The sequence below is a fragment of the Esox lucius genome, chromosome 23 (genome assembly GCF_011004845.1).
Source record: "Esox lucius isolate fEsoLuc1 chromosome 23, fEsoLuc1.pri, whole genome shotgun sequence".
In the NCBI taxonomy this organism is placed as follows: domain Eukaryota; kingdom Metazoa; phylum Chordata; class Actinopteri; order Esociformes; family Esocidae; genus Esox; species Esox lucius.
Genome location: NC_047591.1, coordinates 11,289,066 through 11,304,603, shown reverse-complemented (window position 1 = coordinate 11,304,603; position 15,538 = coordinate 11,289,066). Strand labels below are relative to the sequence as shown.

General features: G+C 42.3%; 1 long non-coding RNA gene across 1 annotated transcript; it reads left to right on the top strand.

Annotated features, from left to right (window-relative positions):
- Positions 1 to 6,597: 6,597 nt before the first annotated feature.
- Positions 6,598 to 12,300, top strand: LOC105020209. Its single transcript, XR_828701.3, has 3 exons — positions 6,598 to 6,666; positions 11,180 to 11,289; positions 12,216 to 12,300. It is a non-coding gene; the product is annotated as an uncharacterized LOC105020209 (long non-coding RNA).
- The last annotated feature ends 3,238 nt before the right edge of the window (positions 12,301 to 15,538 follow it).

Genomic DNA, 15,538 nt, shown 5'->3' with positions numbered 1-15,538 from the left:
CAGATTGTATTATCATCCCTTTCTTCTAAAGACAACGACTGATTGAATGTATAAAATGTTGTCAACAGTTCTCACCCATGATAGTTGAATCAGAAGAGCTAAGTCACAACTGGAACAAAATTGTGAAATGTCTGGAGATCTCGGAGGAGATTTTTTAAAATCACTAATCTATCAAATGTTCAGCAGTTTGTGTGTGTTAGACAAATTAAAGTGTCTAGTAGTCCTCTTTTAATCCAAACCTCTCTGTAGATATAACAATGTGAATGATTCTCACGTGTTAGCAGTAAGGGATACAACTCTTACTGTAAACCTTCTGTTCCCATAATTCATTCAACAAGGGACGTAATCTTAAAAATTGTCAGGGAAAAAGAAGAAGCCGGAAGCAGTGATTGAGAAAAGATACTGTAGGAAGGTAGGCAGGAGTTTGAGAGGCTCAGTGTGTTTGAGAGCAGAGATTAACTTCATGCTGGATATTGTGATGGTCTGCTAAATGCTAGGCTTTACTGGGAGATGCTGGATGGTGTGATGGTCTGCTAGCTGCTAGGCTTTACTGGGAGATGCTACAGAGCAAAGCTAATGAACTCCATTAAGGTATCCTCCCACTTAGTGAGGAGCAGATGAGACATTGTTTATGCTGGGACTCTAATAGTTTCTGTCAAGTGTGAACAACTGATTTAGGACCAGCTTGTCCTGAAATCTTCACCATAATGGGACTGAAAACAACCTGGCCCTTGACCATTATAGCTTCACCAGTTGGGTTAAAGGTTCATATTGAGGTCACTACCACACCATAAGTTAGAGCTGTCCTCACTTGTCATCTCATGTCTGGAATACTGTAACTCTCTGTTGGCAAGGCTCCTGGCGTGTGCCATCAAACAGCTGAAATGTATGCAGAACGCTACAGCCTTTCTGGTGTTCAACCTTTGAGCTCTCAGCCCAGTCAAATCTTCTCTGCTCTTCACAGCTCCCCATTAAAGCTAGGACAGCAGTGTCTTTGCCCCCCCCCCCCTCTTTTTTTTTTAGAAAACTTGTACGAGGTGTATCTAAAATCACTTTCGTGATAGCACATGGTAGGGGCAGGGCTCAGGATAAGGACAAAATAAAGTTGGATTAGAGAAAAGTTGATTGGCCTATGCACCACACTATTTACAGCACACACACCTTGCTTCAAAGTTCGCTACCCAAAGTCCAACAACGAAACTGCGGGAACTCTTTTGAAAACTATTGCCTCGTGTTCTCAAATCAGCTTTCCTTAAAAATAAATAAATAATGCCTGGGCTAGAAAGAACACAGCAGTGATATTGACAAAATAACATATGAGCCTACTGGAAATCTGAAGAAAGCTGGAAAGCTGAAAATCTGAAGATGTGAAAGTCTTGCAGGCAACTCCAACGGCCTGTCTTTCCCCCTCTCAGAGTACTATACGGACAGTTATGGTTACTAGTCATGAAGTGCACTCTCCTCCAGAGTGTAGGTGCTGGAAATTACTTCTCTATTTTCAACTCTCACAAACTTGCCGTGGACCATAATTGTGAATTGGACACCACAATATTGAGGGGGAGAATAGTGCTGGTTTCTGGTCTTTTCAGGCAGGTTGCATGGCGCTAGCCCGGTGAAGGGCTAAACACACGCAAGCACAGCGCGTTGACTAGACCACGGACCTCAGTCAGACCTCATTAGCCACGGGGAGTATTTCTTGGAAAATTATGCCACATTACCTTGGAAGATGGCATGAGACAAATAAGATTTTCACCCGTTTACACAACAAAAAATGCATCTCTGTTTCTCATCTGGCCCCAAGTCTCAGTCATCTTGAGATAACGAACATAGTATAAAAATGACATTAGCTAGTTAGCTACAATAAAAAAAAGGAAGTGTCCTTTGACCTATGTTACTGCCTACTTGTTTAAAATTCACAAACAGCTATTCATTCTATTTAGACTAAAGTGAACTACAGGAGGCATTTGTCGTAAATGTATTCCACATTACTTTGGAAGGTGATAGATAATCATTTAGAAACCTGTTTATATTGTTACATTTATAATGTTAAAATCGTATTGTGAATAGGCCCATTCTATAACTTGAATTACATAGAAATGATGGTACTTAATAATACTTAATGAAGTCACTCTACTTGGCTAGGTATAGAGTAAGCAGCTTTAAAGATGACTTTTATTTAATTATTCCGCTGCACTGGTAAATAAAGCAGCAAGTTAAGAGAGCCCTGGGTGGGACCCAGCACCTCTTTGAAGTCATCCTAATCTGCATGAGTGAATTGACGCATGTTGGACGGAAGAGATCAGACACACAGGCAAACCGGTTTATGGATTTGTCTGGCAACCTCAGACAATCACATGTGGACTACGTGACTGGTTCACTGCAGCATAGTTTAAACAGATTGGTACTTATTTCAAAAACACATTTAGGATGATGATCGTTTCAGATTTTATATTTTTTTTAAATCTACCTACAAGTTATTTCACCTAACACATCGTAAACAAGTCAATAAGATTTCTAAAAGGTCATCCAGACACAGTAAAGTTTTTGTTGAGTCCAGAATATTCACATCAGCAAGTTGGCTACGCACATGCACACAAATACAACTCAGAAGCACAGCGAGCAGCCAGATAGTCCAAACTCATTTCCTAAAGGGAGTCTCCAGTCCTTCTAATCTTACACTACGGTCCAGTCAGTTTGGATGAAGTCAGAAGATTCTTCTTCCCAGACGGAGTCTCTCTTTCAGTTTCTTGCTCTTATTCTCCTCCCTCCGTGACATAGACGCTTGCTCAGCAATAGCCAACAGCCCCAGACCTCAAGCACAACAGACTTCAGGCACACACTGTCCTTGGCTAGCCCAGCGAGCGCAAAAAGGTCTAGACTGGCACAAGCAGAAAAAAACACCAAAATGTGAGCCTTTTAAAAAAAGACTAAGCTGCAAATGTGGGGCCGGTTATGGTCTTGCTCAGAAGGTAGCCATCTTCAAGGACATGTGCTTTCACATTATTACCTTCTGTCAAAATTGTTGGCTGGGGGTATTTCACACAGATAGAGCAAAATTCACATGAACATTATACATACACAGACAACCAACCACCTTGTCCTCCCAAACCCACACATCAGAAGTATTTCACCTAGTTCAATTTGTTAGTTCCTTTTTAATGTGGTGCAGTGTTCTTTGTGAGCAGCCAAACACATCTGAGAGGAGGATCAAAGGTAGAGAACTCACACGGAGGCATGTCAGACAAATGTTCATGTAGCATGGGTAAGGCAACAGGGGAAATGACTGGGTTGGTTTGTACGGTTGCATAATATGATTCTGCAGCTACTCTCCTGCAATGGTTGGTGGCAGTGTCTGGATAAACAAGGTGATCCAGAAAATGTGCTCCAGTGGGTTTGTTTGCTCGGTTTGCTACTAAAGCGGGGAGAACAAGTATTTGATACACTGCCGATTTTGCAGGTTTTCCCACTTACAAAGCACATAGAGGTCTGTAATTTTATCGTAGGTACTCTTCAACTGTGAGTGATGGAATTGAAAACAAAAATCCAGAAAATAACATTGTAGGATTTTTAAGTAATTAATTTGCATTTTATTGACATCAGAAAAGCAGAACTTAATATTTGGTAAAGAAACCTTTGTTTGCAATTACAGAGATCATACGTTTCCTGTAGAACTTGACCAGGTTTGCACACACTGCAGCAGGGATTTTGGCTCACTCCTCCATACAGACCTTCTCCAGATCCTTGAGGTTTCGGGGCTGTCGCTGGGCAATACGGACTTTCAGCTCCCTCCAAATATTTTCTATTGGGTTCAGGTCTGGAGACTGGCTAGGCCACTCCAGAACCTTGAGATGCTTCTTACGGAGCCACTCCTTAGTTGCCCTGGCTGTGTGTTTCGGGGCGATGTCATGCTGGAAGACCCAGCCACGACCCATCTTCAATGCTCTTACTGAGGGAAGGAGGATGTTGGCAAAGATCTCGCGATACATGGCCCCATCCATCCTCTCCTCAATACGGTGCAGTCGTCCTGTCCCCTTTGCAGAAAAGCATCCCCAAAGAATGATGTTTCCACCTCCATGATTCACGGTTGGGATGGTGTTCTTGGGGTTGTACTCATCCTTCTTCCTCCAAACACAACGAGTGGAGTTTAGACCAAAAAGCTCTATTTTTGTCTCATCAGACCACATGACCTTCTCCCATTCCTTCTCTGGATCATCCATATGGTCATTGGCAAACTTCAGACGGCTTGAGCAGGGGGACCTTGCGTGCGCTGCAGGATTTTAATCCATGACGGTGTAGTGTGTTACTAATGGTTTTCTTTGAGACTGTTGTCCCAGCTCTCTTCAGGTCATTGACCAGGTCCTGCCGTGTAGTTCTGGGCTGATCCCTCACCTTCCTCATGATCATTGATGCCCCACGAGGTGAGATCTTGCATGGAGCCCCAGACCGAGGGAGATTGACCGTCGTCTTGAACATCTTCCATTTTCTAATAATTGCGCCAATAGTTGTGGCCTTCTCACCAGGCTGCTTGCCTATTGTCCTGTAGCCCATCCCAGCCTTGTGCAGGTCTACAATTTTATCCCTGATGTCCTTACACAGCTCTCTGGTCTTGGCCATTGTGGAGAGGTTGGAGTCTGTTTGATTGAGTGTGTGGATAGGTGTCTTTTATACAGATAACGAGTTCCAACAGGTGCAGTTAATACAGGTAATGAGTGGAGAACAGGAGGGATTCTTAAAGAAAAACTAACAGGTCTGTGAGAGTCTGAATTTTTACTGGTTGGTAGGTGATCAAATACTTATGTCATGCAATAAAATGCAAATTAATTATTTAAAAATCATACAATGTGATTTTCTGGATTTTTGTTTTAGGTTCCGTCTCTCACAGTTGAAGTGTACCTATGAAAAAAATGACAGACCTCTGCATGCTTTGTAAGTAGGAAAATGTGCAAAATCGGCAGTGTATCAAATACTTGTTCTCCCCACTGTATATCCCACCCACTGACAAGTGAGATTATCAGTGTTATTCACTTCACCAGTCAGTGGTCATAATGTTATGGCTGATCGGTGTGTATCCAATTTATATTTGTGTGTCCAAATGTTATGTTGATTCAACCCAGAACTTTTTAACAGCATGCATTCCTGACAGTCACTTTTTAAGGATTGTTTAAATACTGATAAGATTAGCCCCTAAGTAACAGTGTGGCGTCTGAAAGGTGCCAAGAGGAACTATTTATACCTATGCCAGAGTTTATATTGAGTTGATTATTCTGCTTGGTGCTCAGATATTCATGGAATGGAATTCCTACCGTTATTGAGGCACATACCTCTCTTCTCAGCTCACCTTCCCTCGCTGGTTCAGGGACATGAAGATAACACCAAGACTGATGGGAGGAAAATAGCTTTGTGTGTTTGTGTTAATGTGTGCGCATGTTTGTGTCACTGTTAAACGTATGTCTGATCTAACACAATGCCTCCCGTGGGCTAACCGACCCATAAATCCTCCAAACTGAGTTTTACGGCACGGGTGTTCGGAGCCCTGACCTTTGACCTGGAGGCCATTCAGACCCACTCAGGTCCTGTACCCTGGCGTTGCTCAACCGTGACCCAAGGCAGGACAAACTTTATTTCATCTTTTTTAGCCGTTTCGTTCATTCTTATTAGACAATGTTGAACAAATGAGTTGAAGATGTCCTTTCACCATTTTACCATTTGGAAATTCTACCTCATAAGATATTGCCCCTCACTAACAACTGGTGAGTGGGTGCCAGTTAGAATAGGTAAGGGCTAATTCCTGGAACCGACCCACTACCACAACAGACCCCTAACCCCCTCTACGCCATAGTTACTGCCCTCATGACCTCCAGAGGAGCTGTGTCTGAAGAGCCAGGGTTCGGCAGGCGGAGTGTTTGGGTCACCCAGCTGCTTTAGTCATCATTTGTGTCCAAAATTACCCCATGGGACATCTGCAGCATGCCTTGAATTCCAACACACACACACACACACAAAATATCCTTGCAGAGACACAAATGTATAAAAACCATTGCTCCCGAAACCTTACCACTTACCCCTAACCTTAATTCCATTTATAACTATACATTTTTTTTCCTACCAGCCCTTTATCTACCTTAAAGTGGGACTCCTGGACTAATCACGGAGCAGGGCTCCAACCCTGGTCTCGCATAATGCAGCCAAAAGCGAGGCAGAGACTTAACCATTATGCCTTTGAAGGGCCTCAAACCTCAGTTCCATCCTTAAACCCAATTGTAACGCAAAGCTTGAAATACAAAATGTTCCTTTTTAAACGGTACATGTGAAAGGGCCTTGTTTTACTAGGCTTGTAAGGATTTCCGGCCAGGTTGGTAAAATGAACAGAGTCTGAACTGCCCCGCAGGTAGGGTTTACATGGTTAAAATGTACTAACATCCTGGGAACGTTGTTTATTGTGCTTCCTACGCAACCTTGAGCCACGAAAACAACACTGACTTCCTCGTACAAATATTGACAAATGTTTGTCAGATGTGTCACACGTAAATCAATAAGAACACCTCCTAAGTCCTACCCTTTCGTTGGCTATAGTCCAAATGCCCAGACCTGTAGAACTCAGGCTGTAGTATCGCCATGTCTGTTAATCTACAACATGGAGTCCCCAGGAGCCATACAGGATATTGGGTAATGTCTGAATTCCTTACATTGCGGTTGACTTGAAATAATTACAAGCAACCATTCAGCATAAGTTCTGTCAGACTGGTAAGGCAATAGCCTTGGCAATGAGCGATATTGGAATCCCAGTCGCCAAAAATAATGAAATAATTCTGAACTGAATTGTCCACAGTTTTCCGTTAAAGGCAACTTGCCCTAATGTCTACTGTGGGTGTCTGAAAGCTCTGAAACCAGACAAGTGTAATAAGAGACTGTGTGTGTGTGTGTGTGAGAGAGAGAGTGAGACCATCTTAATGTTTCAGCATGGCCAGCTGGCGGTCCTGAATGTTATTGTGATTTTATTGCTCAGTCTCAGTTCGAGAGGAAAACCCACTATGAATATTTTACAAGACAGTTAAAACAGTTCAGACGGATCGGAATGGTCATAGCAGAGTGAGCGTGATTGATACTGGACACGTGCACACAGCCCTTCTATCCGTGACTCTGAATCTGTTGCCATCTTCATCCACCACCTCAAGCCTTGTCTGTTCAAACAAGCCTACCCCTAGCCCCTCCCCTTTCCCATTGTCCAGTGTCACGTCCTTTTCTTTTTGTTTGTCCGTGTACTGTCCAGTCCCTCTCTTCGGATGTTTGTTTTGTTTATTTAGCAGACATACACAGACACACTGTCGGTATTTGTGTGCTTTATAGAGGTGTGAGGGCCTGAGCTCTGAGTCCAGAGGGCAGGTGTGGGTCTTCAGGGTTCTGCATCAGCTCTGTGGTTGCTTGCTCCTTGGGGTTTCAGGCTGGGTGTAAAAGCACTTTGTGACAACTGCTGATGTAAAAAGAGTTTTATAAATACATTTGATTGATTGGATTGGGCAGGCCAAAGGTCATAGGTGAAATTCTTACAAAGGAGGGTCAGTGGCGGCGAGTTTCAACAGCTTGTCTGAAAGCTGCAAACATGGCACTTTTCATATCCGCTCTGAACCTAAATAGATCTTGCAAGTTGAGTGGTTTGGGTCAACAGACATAGAACACAAGTATCAATAACTTGTTTTTTTCCACCCAACCCGTGTTGAAATGTAATACATTTGAAAATATATTGGTGATTGGGGGGCTTCTCAATACTGTCTCTTAACTTCTCACTCTTCATACTATATACATATCACTTCATGACAAAAAATTGGAGATAAACATTGGAATAACCTTTATAATAATCTGTATGAAGTTATTCTATTATTTTCACATGACCTTTGTTACATAAAACACCAACAGATAAGAATGGTAAGAGGCCATGTCACACTAGTTACTTCATCATTGTTTTTCTAACACTGATATCTTATTACGCAGTCTCGGAATGACAAGACTTTTCCTGCTTTTCCTCTCCAGCGACTATTTTCTTTCTTTGGTTATATAACCTTTTTCCAGACACTCAGGAAAAGCTACTCAGCAAGAGAAGACCTCTGTGCGTTGTTAGTCAGAAGGATGTGTCTACCCCATGTGACTTTCCTGACTTCCTTTCACTTTGTTCCCTCACCTGTATCCCTCTCCTTCCAGCCTATCACCTGTCCAGCGCTTCAACGCACCCCAACCTCACTCCCTCCCTCCTTGTAATGTTCCCTTAACCCTTTATGGGGGATAGAAATAGAAAACATCTGGGTATTTCCACTCCAGGCCTTATATGTTAGACTCTCTGGTTTTGAGGCTATAGCCAGCACCTGCTGCTCCCACCACATGCATTAATGACACTTGCTTTTCATGTCACATTTTCTTTTGTGTTGTCTGTGCTTTGTTTTATGTCTTCATATCTTCCCGGCTTTCTCACATGTTTTTAAAAAGAAAATAAAGCATCTCTTCTGTCTACCTTTGTGTTTTTATTTTTATTTCATAGCTTTTAATCAAAAACTTGAAATATTCTGATTTCCTCTGGATAAGAGTGTCTGCTAAATGTAAATGTAATAAAAAACTAAGATTCTAGTAAGCATAAAAAAAACTATATAAAAAAGAATGCACGCCCCACTGTAAGTTGCTGTGGATAACACTGCCTGCTACGTTATGTAGGTTAGGGTCTAGCAAAAATTTTGCCTTTCATGCAATTTTACACTATTTTAGGTGACTGGACACCAAGCAAACTATGCACAAATTACCTACATACAAGCTACTTTGACAGTAAGAAAAATATAATTCATGGTCAGTAAAAATAATTCAAAAAATTCATCAATAGCCTTGGTGTGTGGACACATTGTAGGCTACAGTAAAAGGGGAAACGCACAGCTAATGAATTTCATTTTTCGCTAATTCACTTAACATTTCGCTGAGCAGTTCATTCACCAGCGATGAATGAAAAGGGTCTCAAAAGGGTCTCTCTTGGTTTCCCTTTGTACCAAGCTAAATTCTTAATATGCACATTAGAAGGCTACAAAATATTTTGTTATAGGCAGATTGGTCTTCTCTTTTCTGCAGGAGTATTCTCCCCTCACACTGTTTTCCAGCAATAATATTTCGAATCATTGTGATGGCCGGGTTTGGTTTGATTTGCGACTGATTCTCAACAGGCTAGACCATGTGATCCCGATTGGGCTACATACTTCACGGAATTCACCCTTTTCAAGAACCTAAGTGCAGCTGGCCTATTCCTATAATGGCGAACTGGATTTGCATTCAACAGGACCGTCTCCAACACCCTTACTACATCCCTGATTCTAGAAGTAAATACATGAAGTCCAACGCTGGAAAGAGCTGAAAGGCTCATGTCAATCAGAGCAGAACGTTGGAGATGAAATTTAATCTGATTCTATTAGCCAGATACCTCAAAACAACATTGAATACATGCAACGAAGTACTGGAAAAACTGTGCTCTGAAGTGTAATTTGTTTTAGAAACCTCCCCAATCTGTGCCACATAATTTCCAGCACTTAAGACGTACTTGAAAGGACACATGTGCTTTTTGAAAAACCTCAGTCAACTGCAACACACACATAGCAACAACTTTTCTCCTCTAACCTTTAACCTCATGCCTGGGCCATCTCCCTTCCAGCACACATACACTGACATTGTACTTTCCCGGTCAAGGTTGTCATCTCGTAAATACTTACAGGGAGCAGCCCCCCCCCCCGTCCCCACCCCACCCCACCCTGCTGCCTCACCCCTTCAGCCTCTCGCTCACATCTGCTTGGACGGCTAGACGTGTAATTTCAGATGTTACGTCACACTCGGGCCCTCCAGACACATACAGCCAGACTATTAGAAACGTATGCTCGGCAGGGTCTAGGGCTACCAGACAAAGGGCCTTTTCATGCCAACACCGGCCTCCTCAGTCCCTCCCAATACCAGCAATGGCACCTCTAAATTGTTAAAGGAGAATTTCACAATTTTAAAACACTAACGTTTCCTTACCCGTTTTCAATATCAAAAGTAATATCAAAGTAAAAACAGTGACCTAAAATCACATTTGATTTGACGTGCCTTAAAGAGGTAATGGGTAACTAGATAATTTGGACATTTCAAAAACCAAGTCCACACGCCCCCATTATTTCCTTAGATGTTTAGCTAGCAGTGGCAAAACTGAAGCAAAGGATTTTATGGCCGTTAAAAGAAAGCCGAACCATGCATTACAGTGTTTTTCAACCCAGACTACTTTCAGAGTAAGAAACCATCTGACATGAGATGTATAATAGTCTAGGCTATGGTGTGGGGAAAACACTGACTTTAACTGCTTTTTAACGGGGTAGGTCTGCTAAGAACACCTTCTCATTTCCAGCAATGACCTAGGAGCAGTTAGGGTTAACCCTGGCTCAAAAATGGGAAAACAGGGTTTTTCACCTTGTCGGCTTAGAGCCAGAATCCTTTTATTCCCTGGCCCAACACACTTGACCACTAGGGAAACCTGCCTAACAATTCAATATGATTTTATTTTTAGTGTACGTTAAACTCAAACAGCTGTACAACTGATACTACTGTCCGCTTTAGTGGCCTACTTTGAAATACAGTGACTTTGAAAGGTGATCTGCTTGTGAAATACCTGAACAGGATATCAGTAAACCCTCTAAGACGAAGTAATGTGAGACTTTCCTTGGTTGCGCCTGGTTCATGCTACTGCTGAAGTGGTAGGTATCCAGAGAAAGACTATGAGATAGGAGTGGTTTGTGACTGTCAGTTTATTATCTGTACTGAACATGAGCACTGACTGCTACCACACTGCTGTACTTCTAAAAAAGACAAAACAATCAAAGTTACAAAGGACTTCTGGATCCAAAACCAGAACTTAATACAACTTACATTAGATTTCATAAGACTGGAGTATAAGGTGAAGAGACATTATCATGATTATGTACTTTATTACTGCATATGTATTTCCATAAAAGTAAGTGTGTCAGACTATTAGGCTATGTATTACCATACATGTACTTTAAAGACATTTCATTATGTCTATATGTATTTGTGTTTTCGTTCCTGTTTGGACCCAGAAGGACTAGCTGCTTATCCAGGGCTAATATGGATTATAATGAAACAATAACATTAAATCCGTTTTTCCTTACAGGTTGGCACTGCATGAGGAAAATGCCCTTCACCGTTTAGCACACCTCGTTACCGGGGCCTGTGAGACCCAGGGGAGAACATCTGTGAGGCTCCAGAGGCAGAGAAACTGGGGTCAGTCTGCCTGGGCTAAATGCTTCGGGGAAACAGTGAGAGATTGAAGTAGGATGATGGGGTTATCGAGAGGGCAAGAGGAGAGATTAAGAAATGGAAAGTAAGGGCCTTCTTGCACTTCAATGTATTTCCCCAGATACACTTAGGTCTGGAAATAATTGGACACTGACACACGTTTTATTATTTTGGCTGTAAACCAAAATATATTGAAGTTACAGTTATGAACATGGGCTTAAAGTGCAGTCTCTCATCTTTAATTTGAGGGTATTAGGAATTACAGCTCTTTAATATGTAGCCCCCTCTTTCTCAAAGGACTAAAAGTAATTGGACAATTGACAGAAAATCAAATCAACAGTTTGGTACATTGATTTCATTTGTGTGGACAACACAAAAGGGCCTGAACGTCCACAGAAGACAACAATGGTGGATGATCGTAGAATCCTTTCCCTGGTAAAAAAAAAAAAAAAACCTTCACAACATCCAGCCAAGTGAAGAACTCTCCTGGAGGTAGGCATATCATTATCCAAGTCTACCATGAACAGAAGACTTCATGACAGCAAATACATAGGGTTCACCACAAGGTGCAAACCATTCATAAGCCTCAAGAATAGAAAGGTCAGATTAGACATTGCCAAAAAACATCTAAAAAAGCCAGCCCAGTTCCAAAACAGCATTCTCAGGACAGACAAAACTAAAATCAACCTGTACCAGAATGATGGGAAGAAAATAGTATGGAGAAGGCGACATCATCGGTGAAGGCAGTGTTATGACATGGGCATGCATGGCTCCCAATGGCACTGGGTCACTGGCGTTTATTGATGATGTGACAAAAGCAGCCGGATGAAATCGTAAGTGTATAGGGATATATTATCTACTCAGATTCAGCCACATTCAGGAAGTTGATTGGACGGTGCTTTACTTTACAGATTGACAATGACCGAAAACATGCTGCGAAAGCAACCCAAAGAAGTGCAAAGAAGTGGAATATTCTGCAATGGCCGAGTAATTTGCCTGATCTCAACCCGACGAGGACGTATTTGACTTGCTGAAGACAAAACTGAAGACAGCTGCAGTAAAGGCCTGACAAAGAATCACAAGGAAGAAACCCAGCGTTTGGTGATGTCCCTGCATTCCAGACTTCAAGCAGTTATTGCCTGTTAAGGATTCTTGACAAAGTATTAAAAATAATTAAATTTGAGCCCCTGAAATAAGATATTTTTGTTCAACCCCTTTGAATTAAATCTGAAAGTCTACACATCAACTGCATCTCGGTTGTTTCATTTCAAATCCATTGTGGTGGCGTACAGAGCCAAAATTACAGAAATTGTGTCAGTGTCCAAATATTTCCGGACCTGACTGTATATTGAAGAATATACAAGAATTTTTACTAGCCCGTTTATTTTCTAGTATAAACTTGCAAAAATCTCACTCCTGAGTCTCTACCTTCTGAGAGTGAAGACATTACTTCCTCAAAGGAACACCCCATCAAAGTATTGCAGTGTGAAGTGCAATTTAATGTGCAGAGCAAAATAAATAAAGTGTGTGTGTGACCGAATTTCTAAACTGATAACAGCAGACACGTTCATGTCTAGTAATTTCCGATTTGGGAGACAATGTTCTCGCAGTACCAGTAAATGTATGCATCAACATTCTTTCTGGCCATGGGAATAGTGGTTGCAATGAATCAATGATTAAAGACGCCTTTAAAACCTTTCTGGAAACAGGCTAGTTTGGTACAGGGATAAACCATTTTGACTAGAAATTCTGATCGGATCAAAGTGTGGTTATTGAACCAGCAAGCAGGGTTAGGCCACCAAAACAGGGAATATTGCATGGATAAGGGGACATTGTATGGTCCTATTGTGGTTGGCCCAAAAACACATCAAGTTTGAAGACAAAGGAAAAACACCTGTGAAAAGATAGAACTGTAGCGGCAGAGAGACAGGATGGGGCTCTACACAACACATCTCTACATTTGAGTGGTTATTAAGTCAAGGGACATATGCACATATCCCACAACCCTCTCTGTGCTTGTCTTTTGGTGCTTGTCAACTGAGAAATGCAATGACGAAGTCTAAGAACACACAACTCTCACATTTACTCAGGTTATGCTGAAAAGCTCGAACTTGCAACAAACCAAAAGCAGTAAAGGGGGATGGACAATGGAGGGTGAGAGAAAGGGGGATGAACGAGAGAAACGGAGGGGAGAGAAAACAGAGCATAAAGAAAAATAGAAAGAAAACGTCAGAAAGTAATCACCAACCGGGATGGCAGGGAGGGAACTGGCAGCGGGTTTCAACCACCAGTACCTAGGCCCATTAGCTGTACTAATGCCGTGTTTGGAGGGTGGAAAAACGAGGCCCCCCGAAAACCCCTTTTAATGTCTGCCATAACTCCTTTACCATGTGGAACCAGCAGAACCATTTCAACATGTCTGCTATATGCATTAGAATCTGGCCCAGATAACAACCTACCCCTGTCCTACCGGACCCAATAACACAGAGTGCGAGTTTGCGCCTGCATGTGCTTGCGTAATGCCGACCAATTAAACCAGTGTTGGCCTTATTAGAGAAACTGTGTTTGTACAGACTGCTGGAGGAAAAGAATAACAGCCGGAGGTGTATAGAAACGTCTGGATCAGCAGTATGGACACACGGGTGAACACCCACACTGACAGGCAAGGCCGAGGTCAACCGTTCAGCAACGCTGCCAGCCTCCCAACCCGCAAGCAAGGCAGGTAGAGGCTGAAGAGGAGACGGAGCTTAAAAGGTCAAATGAAACGCTGTCGGAATAATCTGGGAGTCAGTTAGAAAACAAGCAAGAGAAAAGGTTGGAGGTAAGACATGACTGCAAGGGACAAGCAAAACAAAAAGCCACAGATTCAAATTGGCTTCAGAAACAGGCATAAAATAGAAATGTAATGAAGGCTGGCGTTTACTTGTTTGAATGGAATGTTCAGCAAGCTCCTCTCACACAATATCCAAACCCTACGTTGTCTGTTTCCACTCCAACACACTAGAGCACTCTTAAACAAACACCCAGGCCCCAATCTCCTCCGCTATTATTAACGACTACTGTTAGACAAGCCCGTGGGCCGAGAAGTTTTCCAACCCAGGGTAGAGTGTTTGGGCGGTCGTTCATATTCACGAGACACTTTGACCTCAAGCTGCTTTCAACCTGGCCAAGCAGCAGCTAGATTCAACAGAGAGGACTGCAGAGGATACTGGAATGATCTACAAACTCCCACTTATGCTAGCACACTAACATACACATGTAGTACAGTACCATACAAACACACAGCCGTACTGTCTTGGGGATAACTATCCAGCTGATCACAGTAGGATCAGATGATTCACAGTTAAAGGCAGCTGATCGGTATGGGATGAGAACAGGAAGAGATAGTCAACTTGGCCTTTGAGAGAAAGGACAACAGACTCAGTTGAGTGACCCGTCTTTGGAGTCTGACTGGTTAGGGTTGAGGAGGTCATTCTGACAGAGATGATGGGAGAGTTTGTCAGATTGCGCAGTCAGGCTGGAAGTACCAGTGATTTAGCCCAATACATGTCTCCGTCAGGGCCAGAAAGTCAAGGGCCTGAAGGGAAGCATAGGCTGAAATGAACTCTGCTTTGTTGACAGCCGACCGACAGTTCAAAACGCTGCCAGAGACCAGATATTCCACATATGCTGTGCAGGACGGTGAGAGAAGATTAGAGGGCTTGCACCCAGAGGGTGAGGAGCGTCTGTTCAAATTACAGAGAGATGAGTAACCAAAGATAGAAAACAAATAATTGACAAAGCTACAGAAGCATGAAGTGAGATCAGGATAATGAGTCATCGTTCTCTGTCCATTCTCAAGTTCAAGTTACTCGGCAGAATCGTTTTTGTTTAAGAAACAGGTCTTTTTGGGCAAGAATAATGCCACAAGATAAGACTGGAGGTTACAGCAGTCGCTGAAAGATCTGGGGGTGGCTTAGAACAAACCCTAATTGATGAGGACTGCCCAGAAGAGAGAACCACTCCTCGACAATACAGGCAGAAGTTACCATAACAATGACAAATTACCCTAATGCTTAAATCTGTCAAGAGTGAGCTTTGTTGTACTTTACAAAATAAATGTATCATTACCATACAGTGGTTTAGACTTTGTAACTTGTCTCAGCCTGTTAGCGTACACTGCCCTTGTAAGACCTTTTTACCCTACAATAGTTTCATATCAATTATTATAATAATAATTAAAAACAAATGTCAA